The sequence below is a fragment of the Pongo abelii genome, chromosome 2 (genome assembly GCF_028885655.2).
Source record: "Pongo abelii isolate AG06213 chromosome 2, NHGRI_mPonAbe1-v2.0_pri, whole genome shotgun sequence".
Classification (NCBI taxonomy): domain Eukaryota; kingdom Metazoa; phylum Chordata; class Mammalia; order Primates; family Hominidae; genus Pongo; species Pongo abelii.
This window is the reverse complement of record NC_085928.1, coordinates 93667140-93684328: the sequence shown is the minus strand read 5'-3', so window position 1 is coordinate 93684328 and position 17189 is coordinate 93667140. Positions and strand designations below refer to the sequence as shown.

At 39.5% G+C, this 17189-nt stretch overlaps 1 protein-coding gene across 27 annotated transcripts in view; it reads right to left on the bottom strand.

The window, feature by feature from the left end:
* FHIT (fragile histidine triad diadenosine triphosphatase) overlaps positions 1-17189 on the bottom strand; it is a 1506756-nt gene that overhangs the window by 897162 nt on the left and 592405 nt on the right. The window lies entirely within an intron of this gene.

Here is a 17189-nt window from a genome sequence, read left to right as displayed (position 1 = left end):
CTCTTGATATCAGCTTTGAGACACCTGGCCAAGTACAGCCTGTGCTAAGTTTCAAAGAGGAGGCAGATAACTTTGAAGATTTTATTTCACAGGGGACAACAGATAAAAGTCTCTGTCAAGTTGTCATTAGATGCTTAATGCTGTTCTTGGTGTGGAGCTTGAGGCACCCCTCCTCCTCTGTAGACTTCTAGCAGAGTAGGTTTCAGAGCTTTAATTTGAGGAAGGATTTACAGCTGTGAAGAGGTATAATATCATTTTGATTTGGGTTGTACTAGGCTGGGGAAGCCAGATTACATTTGTATGAAACTGTATTAGACGATATGACTGAAACCACCAAAATCAAATAATGGGAAAATTTTCCAGAGAGCCTAAAAATAAGAGCCTATTTTTCCAACACCTGCGCATTGTTTCACTAACTATTATTCTGATTTACATCAAGGGGATCCATGCAGAAATGCAGAGGGAGACGGCAACAATGCCTGTGCTTGCTGGACCTGTCCATTCATTAATCTGTCATCAACCTAATCCAGGGGCCCATCCCCTAGACCAAGAGGAAAAAAATTAACACTTACAGAAGTGGAGAAGTTGGCAGGGGGAGGGGAGATAACTTTATGAAAAATAGCCTTCTTTCATCTCCGGAGGCACTGTCTAATTCAGAGTCTCAAAGAAATCCATCAAATTGTCTCTCTGGGCCTCAGTCCATCCACTGCCACCATATGCGACCATGTGCGTGTGTCGCACGGCATCCCCAGATAATGACTTACGTGGGGACCATGCCTTTCCTCTAGAACAATCTTAATGCTATTTTAAAATCCGACTCTCCTCATTTGCATGGCAAACAATAAATCACTTTGGGTAATACAGAAAATCTAGTTTCTTCTGAGACGAAACATGAAAAAAAGAGTTAGCTGTTGTTTGTACCAAACAGCTACACAGAACTGGGCAGACTACCAGCATCTTCTAGTGGGATTTAGAGATGGATGCATGAAACACCACGGGTAGGACTCTGAAAATTGAAATTATTTTTGTGCCAGTCTCTAGATTCAACTGGAATGTGCTCTTGGCTGCGGAGAATTTGGGAAAGCACTGCCTTTTTTTTTTTTTTTTTTTTAATTGCAACTGCTAAGTTTCAAAAATGAGTGAAAATCATGAAGACAGCCACAGACATCTTCAGGGGTTGCCTAATTCTTAAATGATTGGTTCCTCTAAGAGTGGTTAGTGGTGAAAGAGTAAATGATGTATGAGAACGATTTTTCTGATTTCTGCCAGGAGTTCTACTCACTCAGTAACCACAGGGGATAGAAGGACCAGGTTTTCCACAGGAACTACTTTTAGCACATGCTGTGTTTCTACACCTGTACTTCTTTTCCGAACAACTATCTTAGCTCCAAGTCGACATGGCCCGTTACCAAGGGGCTCCATGTCTTTTGTTTCTGTAGTAAAGATGACTTGAATACAGAAGAGGTGTTGTAGGACAGCACGTCTTCTCCAAATGCTGGCAGATGACAGTTTCCGCAGGGACGTAAAGAGGTGACAAAGGCACAGAATATAATTTAGTCCTGACTTCCAGGTCTGGCTCACAAAACTAATCGGATAAAAATGCGGCCAAAATCTGATTGCTCAAAAGAATACCTCGGAGATAAACTTTCTAGAACAAGCTAACGCCATAATTTGACCCTAACTCCAAAAATCATGGGAAGGACATACTTCTTAGTATCTTTATCTTAGTCTCAATTAATCAACAAACCTTAATGTAAATAAATTTTCTAAAATTCATTGTCACTGAGGAAAGGGTTAAAAACTAAAGTTCTCTTTTGAGAATGGATTTCTTTCCCTCACTACCTTCTTAGACAATACAACAGAGGTTATTTCTAGACCCAGAGGAGACAATGCAACATAGCTTCTCCAGCCTTTGGACACTAAGCAAGTTATCAATAACGCAGAATCTTGAAACCTGACACTGAACTCCTTCAGAGGTAGGTATCTTGTGAGCAAAAGAGAACAGAGAAAAAGGGGCAAGGATGGGAGAGTGTAAGAAGAATCATGCTGTGGACATTTTACTTCTTGGGGTGTTAGTTTCCTTCTATGCAAAATACAACTGTAGATTGCCACAAGCCTAAACGAAATCTGTAAGAAAAAAATAACCTTTAAAGCAATTTAATAAAAAGAAATGTGCCCAAAATATCCTCAAAGGCTTTATTAATCTGCACTAGGGAGGCAATAGTTAGGAATATCAGACATGAGTCAAACCACCTGATTCCACATCCCGATTGCACCATGAATTAGCTGTGTGATCTTGATCAAGTGACTTAACCCCCCGCTTTCCTACCTGTATAAGAGGAATAATGAAAGCTCTACAACTACTGCAAAAGCTAAATCAAATAATATGTGTAAAGCTGTTAGTACAATACCTGCCCCCACAGTAAACACACAGTAAGTATTAGAAATACAACAAATTATTATATTTAAGTATAAAGCAGTAATCTGTACATACTTGGAACATTTCTGACTTGAGAAGCTATAAAATCATGGATCAAAACAGTTGTACAAAAGATGGCGTTATGTGAGGTCCTTTGGATTTAATATAAGGAGCCAAATAAAAGCAGTCCAAATTTAGAAAAATCTTTCGAGCTATTCTGCAATGACTGTCTGTCATCACTTGGGAAAGGAAACTGCATGCTCCTCGCATTCTGGAGAGCTGTTAGGAAATGCTAGCTGACCCTTAACAAACCTTCAGCCTCCCCAGGAACACAGTTAGGCAGCTTAATTTGGGCAAGCGAGGAGAAAGCATGAGCCCATACCCAAGCACTGCCTGGTTTCCATCTGCGCGATTTAACCACAAGCCACAGCGCGCCTCTGCGGACACCAAGCCCAGCTGCCAGGGAAAGGTTTCAGACCCATGGTGGTGTCCCAACAATTTCCAGTTCAGTGGAAATCTGGGGAACGCACAGGCTCACAACATATGATCTCTTCATATTTCATCAGTTTCCAGGTTTTAAACAATTTTAACCTTCTCTCTGGACACAGAGCTACTATACTGTAAGTAGAAATCACTGGACTTTGAGTAACATGAGCCTGTTTCACATTTGTGGGTGGGCATCCAATTGGCACCGTGACCTTGGCCATGTCCTGACTCCTCTGAGCTTCACTTTCCTCATCTGTAGAATGGGTGAAAGCCAACTTCAGTGAGTTCTGGGGACACATACATGTTTGACATGTGCCTAGATAGACACTGTTAGTCTCAACTCATTTGCTATCCTGAACTTAAATGGGTTGCCAATCTACTCTCACACCACTCTAAAAGAAAAGAAAAAAAAAAAACTTTTCAAAAGCTAACAAACTTAACTAGGAGACGAAGAAAGAAAATTCACCGCTACATAAATTAGCCAGGGGCAAAGCAAGAAGCTGCCCGAGTAGGGCAGTTGGCTTCCCACAATTGATTCTTTAATAACTTCTGTAATATTTCTGAGGCACATCAAAGGATAGTAACAGCCCAGTGTAGGTAATCCCTCTCGCATATAAAAACTTTCATTACAGAGTGTTAAAGGCATCACTCTGCTTGAGAAATCGCAATTAATAGACATTGGTCTTTTTTCTTCTTTTCTATCCTGGGGTAACGGCACCAGCGTTTTCTCTCCAGTAATGCAGCGCTGTGTGGCCAGAGTTTCCTCTGATGCTGCAGACAAGCACCAAGATGAAAAAATCTTTGTGATAAATGAGAAAGAGGAGAAGAAGTTTGGGAGAATACCTCTCTGTGTTAGAAACCCGAAGTGTTCCATGCGAATTCACCCTAAATGCTGTTTGCAAATATTGGCTTAGACATGCATTTAAAAGTCACAGGGATTTGTTTTAACATGATTTCTTTTGCATTCCCATATGGAAAATACCTTATTTTAGAGATGGCATCTCACTCTATTTCCCAGGCTGGAGTGCAGTGGCTATTCACAGGTACTATCGTCAACGCACAACAGCCTCAAACACCTGGGCTCAAGCAATCCTCACACCTCAGCCTCCTGAGTAGTTAGAGCTACTGCATGCCCCACTGCACCCAGCCTATAAAAGATTTTAATTGAAAAATGTTTCCAATTAGCACCCTAAGAGCAGGATAATTTTGGAATACTGCAGCAAATCTCAGGGACACAAACTAAAAGGACAGCAGGCAGTCATTAATTTCTTTGTTCCCTATTATCTATAATACAATTGTTAGAGTCAGAAATATAAAATTACTTGCAGAAGTTTTTTTAAATTCAGCCTATTTGTTTCCTTTGAAAGATTACTCCAGGTTCTTTAAAAAGCCAGAATCACCATTTTTCTTTTTATTATGAACACATAAAGGCCAAAGGCCACTCATAGCATCTCCCTCATAAACCACATCTTGCCAAAGCCCGTGGCCAATTTCTGGCCTCCCTTTACTGAACCACTTAGTGGCATTTGGCCAGTTGACCACTCCCCTCCTTCATAAGCCGTTTTCTTGGACATAAACCCCCCAACCACACTACCCTATCCCCACCTCTACTACCTGGCTCCATTTGTCTTCATGGTTTTATAGGAATTTAAGTCATCTATTTGTGTGTATGTTTATTATCTGACTCCATGCCCCATGCATAGAAATTCCTGGCAAGTTGTAGATACTCCATAAATATTTGCTGCCTGGCTGACTCTTAGTATTTTCTTTTGACAGATTAAAAGCTCAGAGGAGTGAAGCCACTGGCCTAAGACTGCATAGTAAGTGGCCGAGTCAGGATTTGAACTCTGAGCCCATACTCATGACGTTTATATAATAGAAAAAGCAGCCTCGTGATAAATGTCCAAGAGCAGGGTTGGCAAACTTTTCCCTTAAATGGGCAGACAGCAAGTATTTTTGCCTTTGTGAGCCACATATATATATAGTCTCTTGCATTTTTAAAAAAGAATACTTTAAATACGTAAATCTATTATTAGCTCAAAGGGTCAGACACACAGGCCACAGCTGAATTTGGTCTTAATTTGTCAACCCTGCTCAGGAGAATAGGAGCATTTTCTAGTGGATTCCTGACTGTAACCCAGGCCCAAGAATCCTGTGCAGAATCAATTAAGCTTTGTAGAATGAATGTGGGTTTTTGTTTTTTGTTTTGTTTTGTTTTTGAGACAGAATCTTGCTCTGTCGCCCAGACTGGAGTGCAGTGGCGCCATCTCAATCTCGGCTCACTGCAACCTCCACCTCCCAGGTTCAAGTGAGTCTCCTGCTTCAGCCTGCAGAGTAGCTGGAACTACAGGCGAGCACCACCACGCCTAGCTCATTTTTATATTTTTAGTAGAGACAGGGTTTCACCATGTTGGCCAGGATGGTCTCGATCTCTTGACCTCATGATCCACCCGCCTTGGCCTCCCAAAGTGCTGGGATTACAGGCATGAGCCACCATGCCTGGCCAGAATGAATTAATTTTACCTTCATCCTCTAGACAACAAGATCCTCAAGGTTACCAGACTTGGGCATGTCCTACCGTTAAAACAGTTCACTTTCCACAAAAGGGAGCTGGATAAATTCCTATGGATGGATACAATGATCAAGAGGAGGAAGAATCCTGATGAGTTCCTATGTAGTAAGAGAAAATAATGCAAGATCAAGAGTGGCAAAACGCTGAAAAATTTGTGTTATTCTTTTTCCAATTAAGAGGCTTTCCCCCCGCTATGAAGTAAGTAGGCATCACCAGAAGTGAGAGGAGGAAAATAACTGCTCTCACCTCTCCAGCATCCTGTGCTCCTGTCCTGCTGAGACTGTCTTTTGGCTACTACATAAAAAGCCAAAAAAGTGAGTGCTTCACAGCATGAGGATACTTTTAGCTGTTGGACACGGAGAAGGTTTTCTCTTGGTCTTTTATTCAATCATTCACAGAAAGGGACATCCTGTGACCTCATTTTCACTCTAAAGTAACAGAGAAAGCCAAGGGGCTTCCTGACTCTGGGTTCTATAGAAACCCTTGCTTTGATGGCACCTTTCTCCTCCTCTGAGGCCAAGTCATGGGGAGGGCTGGTGGGGCTTCATTCCATTTCCAAGACAGGTGGATCTCCTTGGTAAGCAGCTGCTGTCTGGGAATCCTGGCAGCACCAGGGGTAGAGAGAGAAGAGAAGCTCCAGTTTCAACCCTCTGAGCCACTGCAAAAGAACCCCCTTCATTAAAACTAGTTCTCAAGGGAAAGGTGCTTAGAGAAAAAAAAAAAAGACTCAGCAAAATGCATAGGACACTTGGGTAGGAGACATTTCACTATGGCCACTTTGATAGCACCACTTTGAAGCAGTCATTTTGATTTTGGTATGAAACTTCTTGGAATTTTAGTAGAAGTTAGAGAATTACCTAAGTAAATGCTTTTTGATCAAAAGTAATTTATATTTGCCAGTGTGTCTTTCATTTAAAGATAAGGGCTATGCCTGTCTCATTTACCATTCCTTAAAGATAAGGGCTATGCCTGTCTCATTTACCATTCCATCTCTAGTACTCAATACGGTACCTCACATATAGGAAGGGTATGATATTTATTTAAAAAATAACTACTATGACCATCACTACTACTGCCTATGTCCAGTGCTTACATTAGGAATAATTTGTTGAAAAATTGAACTGCTACCATCACTACTACCATTATTGCCACATAATTACTATTATCACCACCATTATTCCTATTGGCTGTCTATTGTAAAGCCAATGGGAGAAGCATTATGCCTAGATTATTTCAATTATCATTCCCATTTCATAGACGTGAACACTGAGGTGCAGAGAAGTATCCTAAAACATACATACAGTATGTGGTAAAAAATTGAATTATGTTATTATTATGATTAGTCAAGTAAATTGAGAGAAATGAATAGGCTGAGAGATAAGGACAAGGTTGTACTTAGTGCCTCTATTTTGGACTTTTAAGCATTTCTTCTCACTGAAAGGGACGAGGGATTCTTAAAGAAATGACTTATTCCAGATCTGCTCCAGGAAATAGACATGATGAATTGACAAAGTTTGTTGTGGAAAGCTATCAAAACCTACTAGAGTAATGTCAAAGGGACTTGGAGCTAACTTGAAAGTGGCTCCCACTGGCCAAGACAAATCAACTTCAATAAAAACAGTGAAAGAGGTAGAATGAAATAGATCAAATACACAAACATTCAAACATTTCTTAAGAGTAAAATAATCAATGGTCACCCTTAGAAGTTGCCAGCACACCAACTTATGATTTAAAAAACATTAACATAAAGAAACTAGGGGAAATTAAACACTTACCCTGCCTTTCCTGTATGGACAACCTTTTAAAGTAACCACACGACATGGAGGGAACATTTTTCCTTATAGAGGAATCACAGTTAATAAAAGGAGGAATGACAGATTTAGAAAATCACCATTTCACAGCTCTTAATGAAATAATGGGTCTAGGCAACCACCATTCATAGCTGCAAAACCTTTGCCTTAAAAGCTTAATTGGAAACGTGATATTTATGGCATCACACTAACAACATGTGAAATCTGTGATCAATCCTAACTTAACTAAATGTGGGATAATCGGACATTACGTCAGTGGTTCCCATGCTTTGAAGCACATTAGAATCACTTGGGGAACTCTTAAAAATCTTAATGTTCAGGTCGTGTACCAAATCAATCAAATCACAATGTCTGAGGTAAGAGCATCAGTAATTTTAATTTGAGATGCTTTAGGTGATTCCACTGGAGCAAAGTTCAGGAACCTTTTCGTTTTATGGCTCATGGTGTGATGCTCCCTGTGATATATTAATGTTACTATCATAGGGAGATATATTAACATCCTATGATATATAACCAAATATTTACCAGAAACAGAAAAAACATGTTTAAGAATGACTACAAAAATGCAAATCAGAAATCAAATGTGTGAAGAATTCAAAGAGGGTGTGAATGGCATATCTTTTCAACAAACAAATGGCATTTTAAAAAATGGTGTGTGGGGGGTGGGAGTGGAGGGCTTTTCTTAAAACATGACTGAAAAAGTTATGCTTCTGGCTATGAATGAATAACTTCATACATCAGACTAATCCTCCTGCAGAAAATAATTGTGATAGATGCATAAATTAAAAAAAAAAAAAAGAGCTGTTCAAAAGCATCAAAGAACAACCAAGGCATGCAAGATTCAAGCATCCTAGATGCTTCAGGGAAAGAAAGCCCATTGAGGTGAGCTCTATAGTTAAAGCAACTTTATGTCCTAAGGGCATTTGTAAATTTGCATTGTCAGGGAATAAACCAAGTAGAAAGCAGCAGCTAGAGCTTGATGCAGTTTCTGAGCTAGAGAGGGAAGTTTGGAAGTTAAGGGCTATAGAAGCAGCAGCTAGGACTTGAGGGACTAAGATTTGTGAGAACGGTGAACCAAAGAAAAGTGAGCCCAATACTCCTAATATAATTTCCCCTTGAGATATTTTCAAATTCCTAAACTGCAGATATATGAAGAGACCAATAAACTAAGCAAAAATCAGCGCTAAAAGACCAAAAACGAAGAAGCCATTTTGTCAGTCTAACAGTGTTGGGGAGACAAACAAAATTGCAATTTAGAAGTCACTAAGGACAAAGGCCATAGTCAACACCCCGGAATTTCATTTGAGAAACTCAAAAGGCTTGAATTGTTAGGACAAACCAGAAATAGACCAGAGAGTGTGAAAAATATCGTTTCTGGATTAAATAAATATAACTTGCTTATGTTGTATCCACCTGCCAGAATGTTAACATATCTCTGCAAGAAGATAAAATCCACATTAAAGGAAACACTAAAAGGAACTAAAGGGGGTTATTTGGGCAGAATAAAAATTTCCCAGATGAAAGCATAGAATGTAGGATGGAAGAAAGAGTACTAGGTAAATTGGGTAAGTACCACTCTAACATTTTTATCAAGAGAAATGAAAACATGTCCACACATATCTATACATAAGCAGCTTTATTCATAATCATCCAAACATGTAAACAACCCATATGTGAACCAAGTGAATGGATACACAAAATGTCAAATAACCATACAATGGAATACTATTCTGCAATATAAAGGAACATTAACACATGCAACCACTATTCTCCAAGTCATTATGTTCACTAAAGGAAGCGAGACATAAGGGAGTTCATATTATGAGTCAATTCATTAAAAATCCTAGAAAATGCAAAATCACCGCTAGTGACAGAAAACAAAATCAACGGTTGCCTGAGAGCTGGGAGTGACAGGAGGAAATGTCCACAGTGTGGTACAAGGAAAGTTTTAGGAGTGGCAGAAATGTTCTGTATTTTGATTTTGGTGGTGGACTCATGGGTGTATCCCTCTTTTAAAGCTCAATGAATGAATTTTATATGGGCACAGTTTATTATATACACACTATACCCCAATAAGTTTTTTTTTCCTAAAAGACAGTTGAAATTCCCCAAAGATAGATCAAAAGATAACATGCTGTATTATTTTATTTTTATGAAGTTTAAAACAGATAAAATCAATCTATGATTATTAAAATGGTGTATATCTTGCAGAGCAGGTGTTCACTTAGTGACCAGGAAACTTCTGGGTGCCAGTGAGTGATATCTTCTACATCTTTGAGAAATAGTTACATGGGATCTTTATTTTGGAAACATTTATTAAGCTACACACTTAAAATGTGTGCACTTTTGCTGTTTTTGTTACACTTCAATAAGAAAATTTAAAGGTGGAGGATTGATAGAAATTAAAGAAAATCCAAGAGACATAGCAACCAAAGGCAATGCATGGATGTCATACAGCTTATGATTGTAAAAACTCAACTGAAAAAAAAGTGAGGAAATGAATGAAAATCAAACATGGACTATTTATCATATATTAAAGAATGCTTGCTTATTTTATTGCATGCTACTGTGATTACATTTAAAGTCCTTATCTGCTAAATAAACATACTTAAGTATTTATAGATGAAATAATTGAGTAGGATTTGCTTTAAACATCAGCAAAAAAAGAAACACACAGGCCAGGTGTGGTGGCTCACGCCTGTAATCCCAGCACTTTGGGAGGCTGAGGCAGGAGGATTACCTGAGGTCAGGAGTTCAAGACCAGCCTGACCAACATGGTGAAACCCTGTCTTTACCAAAAATACAAAAAATTAGCCAGGTATGGTGGTGGGTACCTGTAATCCCAGCTACTTGGGAGGCTGAGGCAGGAGAATTGCTTGAACCTGGGAGGTGGAGATTGTAGTGAGCCAAGATTATGCCATTGCACTCCAGCCTGGGCAACAAGAGTGAAACTCTGTCTCAAAAAAAAGAAAAGAAAAGAAAAAAATACATGTACTCAAGTATAGGTTGATCATCATGGAAGCTGGATGACAGATACATGAGAATCCATACTATTCTCTTGAGTTTTGCATATATGTAAGAATATTTTTACAAAGTAAAAATACAATTCAAGTGAAGGTGAGGTACAAGGATGAGGCACAGGGCCCAGGAGGGTGTGAAGATGTCTATTGTGTCTGTGACCTATATTTTATTCTTTGCACTTTGAAGATTAAAATATCCACAGCATCAAAATGGCTATGTCAAAATGTCTTGCTTCAGAATACACATGGCAAGAAATTTCTCAGGGGCCCAGAAACATGACAAGCACGAAAAGAATGAAATTTAAGAGAGTCCAATTAGGTCCTGAATGACAGCCAGACAGATATATGATGACAAACAGTGTCCTTCGTTTCTCCAGAGACTGATCTACTTTGGGCCCAAAGAGAGGAAAGTGAGCTTGTATAATCCTGGGAATTTCACCATCCTTCTTCTGGTCCCTAGTTATCTCCATCTGAAGCCTATTCAGGTTTTGGAAGGGAGAGAATAAAATGGGCAGCCAAAAACCAGATTCTGATGGCATCAGTCAGAATCCTGACAGGACACAGATGTCACACTCATCTGCAACTTTGAAGAGAAATAAACTATTTTCAGAGGTGGAGCTTGGGTTACAAGGTAAGGATTTGAAGCCCCTGGGACTAGCTACAGCAGGATGCCTTTAGTATCCTGGGCCTAAAAAAGCAAAGAAAGAGAACATGTTATCAGAGCCTGGTGAGGTAAAGGTGGGTGGGGTAGGGGTGGGGGGTGGGACAACTATCATCATTGCTGCAGCCTTGAAGGGACACAGACCCTGAAAAACATAATGAGAAAGACTTCCATGGGAGTAAACATCCCCCATCTCTCTCTCTCTCTCTGCCCATTGCCTGATCTCTTTCCAGTACCTCCCATTGACCAAGCCAAACTGGAAGACAGAGACATGGAAGCCCAGGTGACACAGTCAACCTCCTGGGTCAACAAGCAGGGCAGACAAGGTCGCCTAATAGACTAGGACGGCGGGGAATGGAGAATTACCAGCACATGCCCCCAAAGGATAATTTACACCACACTGGAATACATAAGATCTTCAAAGCCACAGTTAGTTAGAACTGATGGCCTTTTGGCAAAAGCTAATTCAGTCAGACCCAGGGTTGCAGATCCTTAATTTAAATGGAACTGAGTATTTCTAAGCATTTCATAAGAGGCCCGTAGACAATGAATGATAACCGATTCTTTACCCACACACACACCCTCCCCATGGGGGAAATGGTAAGGAGCTACTCATGCTCATTCTCAAGTTTGTAAAACAAAAATCTTTTCTTCTATATTAGAAATTTCCAAAGTAAATGCACAAAAAAGGGGAGAAATGTGGTTGCATTTTCCATTGGGCTTTAACCATCACTCTGCGAAAGAGAAGAGTTCAGAGCAAAGTCATCACAGGTGGAAACAATCTCAAGATCAGATGGGAGAGGAGTATCCTCTCCCCCCACCCCCTCCAGGGGCACGTGGTCCTCTCTTTGTTGGTGATGCCAACCCTGCTTCCTCTGGCCCTGGGTTTTGTACCTGCTGCTTTCTCTGCCCTTAATGTGCTTTCCTCCCTTCCTTCACTTGTTAACTCCTATTCCCATCTCAGCTCAATTGAAACTTTCCCATGTTCCCTAATGAGGTCAAAGCCCCTAAGACACACTGTCATAACATCTGGAACTTTTCCTTCATGAAAGCACTTTCACAGTTTTTGGTATGGCTGTTTGATATTGTCTATCTCCCCAGCTGAACTGGTAGCTCCATGTGGCAAGGACTATGTGTATCTTTGTGTACCGTTGCATTTCCAGGGCCTCACGCATAACCTGGCTCATAGTAGGCACCCAACTATTGTTGAATGAATGAGTCTTCACTGCAAGAGAAAGTGACAACAGTTTTCCACTCTAGAGACAATCTACATTTTTCTCTTTTAATGTACAACATGATTTTGTTTTCTTTCCCCCACCCCCCACAGCGTTAAATTACTGGAAACACATCCTATGCTCATAGATGGGTAGAATCAATATTGTGAAAATGACCATATTTCCAAGAGCGACCTACAGATTCCATGCAATTCCCATCAAAATACCATCATCATTCTTCACAGAACTAGAAAAAACAATCCTAAAGTTCATATGGAACCAAAAAAGAACCTGCATAGACAAACCAAGACTAAGCAAAAAGAACAAATCTTAAGGCATATTACCCGACTTCAGACTATACGAGGCAGAGTGATCTTAACTGTACTAAGCTAAATCCTACATCTAGATTCACAGATGCAAAAGTGTTTAATAAAACCAAGTTACGTGCATTCTTAGGCTCATGTAGATGCTGTGCATAGATGGTCTTGTAAATAGGTTTTAGATATGCCCAAACTTTCTCCAGCCACTTTCTCCAGCCTAAGGTGATCAAGAATGATCACCTTAGGGTTTCAGTATACTCAATTATTTATACTCCTTCTATGATCAAGGGTAGTAGTATCAGCATTAAGTAGTTTCCTCCAAACCAGAAAAGAACGAATTGGCAGAATATATTTCCTAGCCTCCAGAAATAACTTATTATCATTAGAATCATCTGATATTTTTAGGATCTGGAATCTATGTTCTGTATTTGTGAGGATAACTATCAGACTTGAACAGTCCACCAGAGACCTTAAAGGCATGTTTTCAAAACACAGCCCCCATCAAAACAGTGTGCTGTTACCAAATATGTTTGGGCAATGCCACTGTGAAATTTACAACATACACTAAGAGAGAGTTTGAGAAGTCCCATGGCTGGTAGAGCTTGGCAAAGGGAAATGTATTTCCCTCACATATCTAACTAGGAAACTGTCATTTCAAATACTTCCTCTTACTATCCTGAAGGCTATGTTTTAGGAAATGCTGCACTGGAGGAAAGATGTTCTAGAATAGACAGGTACTACAAGATTGAAAAAGAGAAAATTTAACATGCTTGCCTGCTACTGAATCTATTCTATATATCCTGTTTTTCTTCATAGGTGTTTGCCCCACCATATTTTTGTTTTCTCATTATCTCTAATGTTAAAATGGGAGAAAACAGTAACATAAGCATGTTGAAAAACTGATACCGTGAAATATTGAAAATTTGAAATTGATTAATGTTGGTTCCTAGAGCAAATTATTTTACTGAAAAAATTGGTTCTATTAATCTAAATAGATACATTTATTAATATATGTTGAATACCTAGGTATGTACCTAGGAGTTTAGTAGAGAGCATGTCTATTTAGAAATAAGCATACAAATACATAACTTCATGTAACAAGTATGCTGAACAAGCATGATTCATTGCATAAAACACAACATTTTACTCTCCTTGCCCCTCTAAATTTGATTAGGTGGTAATAATCTTCCTTTGCCCTTGGATAAAAACTACAGCAGGCCCACGAGTTTGCTGTTCACAGGTAATGGGCAGTTCTAAAACAACTTCAGGTTACACATACAGTCCCAGGTGAGAAAACAAACTCCACAACCATGTTGCTTTTTTATGGAATCTTTCCCCTTCTCAGCTTGGCCCTGCTTCAGACTGAAAGCCTGCAATGGAACGATGGGTATGGTGATTTTCTCCTCCTCCAGATCACCCTGTGGTCCCTCCACCTTACTAGACAGCATTCTGCCTTTCTCAAGGTTGAAGAAACTAAGAGACAGAAGAGCTCCTCCTTGTGCTAGTTCTGATATAATCTAGCTTGGCTGTCTCTGGGCCTGGCAGATAGTTAGGGCTGACACTTTCTCTTTTGATAAGCTTTTATGGATTCTGCAGAGGTTTCCTGTTGGGTTCTTCTCTCAAACAGCTCACTAGATCCCAGGTGGGTGGCCGGGGACCCCCCATCCCAAGCCCCAGGTCATCTAGGCATCTACCTTGGACCTCATATACTGCTTTTCCATGACTCCTTCAGTTACTGTATTGAAGTAGATCAAAAACAACCCCACGCTGACCCTCTTCTTTGCACAGTCCAGAACTGATCCCCAGGAAACACACACATCTCATGCCTTGACAAAAACTGGGAAATATTGGCCACTTCGCAAGCAGCAGCATTCCTACCCTACCACCCAAGCAGTTGGCCAGCCCCTCTTCTCCTGGCCTTCCAGAGTTTCAGGGTGAGTCTCAAATGCATGGGCCCTCTAAACTTCCCAGGCTTGATGCAGGCACAAGCCTCCGGTTTTCCAACTGCAAGAAATAATTCAGAGCTTTCTGATTAGTTCTCTTAATGACTCCTACTGGGGTTTTGTGTTACAAGATAGTACACTCTACTTTTTCTCCCAAGAGGGTAATGATGACTCAATACATGGCCACAGTTCTCTCTAAAGAGACATCTTCTCTCGTCTCCTCTGGACTCATATATACAAAAGCCATGGACCAGGATCACGACTTTCTATGAGGCAGCTGTCTTTTGGTAGCTGTATTATGGGTGCCTCTGTGAAACTGAGACAATAGACAATACAACCATTCTAACATCCTACTACCTACGTCGTACACATATATATGTGGGTACATCATATTCCACTATACGGTTTCTATAACAACCTCAAATAGTTAAGAGTGCTGTAAGAGCCTCAACACTCCCCAATTCAATTATAATCTCCAGCTCTCACTGATCACTGCTGATTTGGTTATAAATGACTTCATAACCAAAAGCTTACCTTGAGAATTTTTCAATCCATATGCTCCCGGATTCAAATAAATAAAACCTACTTGAAATGTGTGGACTTAAAATAGTCTTCCAACGCATTCCTCACACATGAAATTACTCTCAAATAACTAGCTATTGGTGACATTCCTGATAGTGCCCGAGATTTCTCAACTTTTGCAAGACCCCAGATGGTCAGAAAGAACTTTACCAAATTTGGTTACTTGTTTTTAATGGAAGGATTTTAAATGTTCTTTTAACAATCGTCTCAGTTGCATTTAAAGACTACTTAGCAGTGTTTGCAGCTAGGAGAACAGGTAATTACCAGAGTAAACTAGCAAATTCCTACTGGTTATAACCTGAAATAGGAAGTAATACATGGTCAAGAATGTAAAAAATTACTTATATATGTATATTTACGAACACATTTTTTAAAATCAAGTGAGCGAAATGGTATTAAATCTGGTTAATTCTGCCAATGACCATTTGAAAAAGAACAGTGTAATTTGCCTAAGAAAACAATTCTCTCACAGTTAAGTCAGATGCCTAATTATATCATCCTTTATCTGGGACTGTCAAAAATAAAACATTTTGGATCTATTCACAATAAAATGACATTTTCAGATTCAATTTCATACATTTTGTTTATCCATTATGCTCACAGATCAAAAGTGACTAGATTCATCAGCCAAAAAGAATATTTTAAAGAGCTGCTAAGAACTTCATAAAGATAATTCTGATTTTCTTTTGTGGAGGGAACAATTTCTTTTAGAGGAGTTAGAAAAAAATGAGCAAAAAATGTTTTGAAAGAAAAAGAACCTCACCAATGTTACTAGAGAGCAGAGTTGACATGGCATTACTCATAGTGATTGGTTAAGGGTAAAAGTGGGGGGAAAAAAGCAAAACTGTAAAGTAACTGATTATTTCACTCTCTTCACCTGGCCTTAATTCAAATCAGAACACTTTTCCCACCTGTGTTACTTCAAACAATTCACCAGAAAAAGAAGAGAAAATGTGTATTACATAACCCAGAGCACATAGAGCGAAAGTGCAACGTTATCATTCAGCAATTACAATGCTCTAGTTTATTTTTAAAATAGCTCAGAATTGGCCATGCTCAAGAAGTGGTCCTAAATACAGCAAGAGAGCTCTTCGTTTAATACAATACAGATTTTTCCTAACAGCTTCCTCTGCCACTTCACATATTTCTTTCATATCCCTACATGGCCCTCCTAAGAAATATACCTTTAGCAATGAACACTAGGAAAACATATCGTTGTGGAAAGGCATGGAAGAGAGTCTACTCTCTTTACTTCCTTTAGCGTGAGGCAGAAAATATTTCTTACAGGGTAGCCATCCAATACCTGAGCACTTTTAAATACTCTGCAGCAGGTAATTTGTTTTTCAGAAGGGTGGGAGTTAAAAGTAATACAGAAAGTCGTAATGGGGTGAGAGATTAGAATTTTCTCCAAAGTTATAGCCTTTAGATTTAGCTCCTGCAATTCTGAAGGGCCTCAGAGATAAGGAAATCATGTTGCAAATGTGAGAAGTGAGATTTAGAGAGGTGAAGTGACCTGCCCAAGGCCTCCTAGAAAGAAGAGACTCTGGTACTCGAGGCCCTCAAGTCCAGGGTTCTTTCCACTTGCCCACGTTTTCCCTGGTTGTCCTCTCCTCTGCCTCTTGATCTGACAAATGTTCAAAGGATTACTTAAAATAGTCCCCTGCTCAAAATAACAAGGGCTTGCCAAAAGAAGAAAAACACTTTGAAATATAGATTCCAATTAACTGCCTCTGATTGCTGGATAACTCTTCAAGTCTCCCAGAAACCGATTCTAGCAGTATGTGTTATTTGTTTATAGCCAACCTTTGTTCCAAAAATAACTTGATATGTTTTACAGAAATATGTAGAATACATACAATGCAGAAAATTATTGCAAAGGAGGAAAAAGGATGGGAAAAGCTAGTAATCTTGGGGACGAATTGTCATACACCAAGAAAGCAATTTATATACCCGGTGGCTTAACAGCAAATATTATAATCAATGCAATAATAGTGACCCAGCAGAAATACACTGTGAGTTGAAATAAAATGTTAACAAGAGTTTGTGGGGAAGGATAAGACACAAAATTCCTGATAATGTCTCAATATGCAGGGTTTGGACTTCTGAAGCAGGTCACTCCTAAGCCTTCAAGCTTAGGAAAAAAGGAAAAAATGAGAGGTCA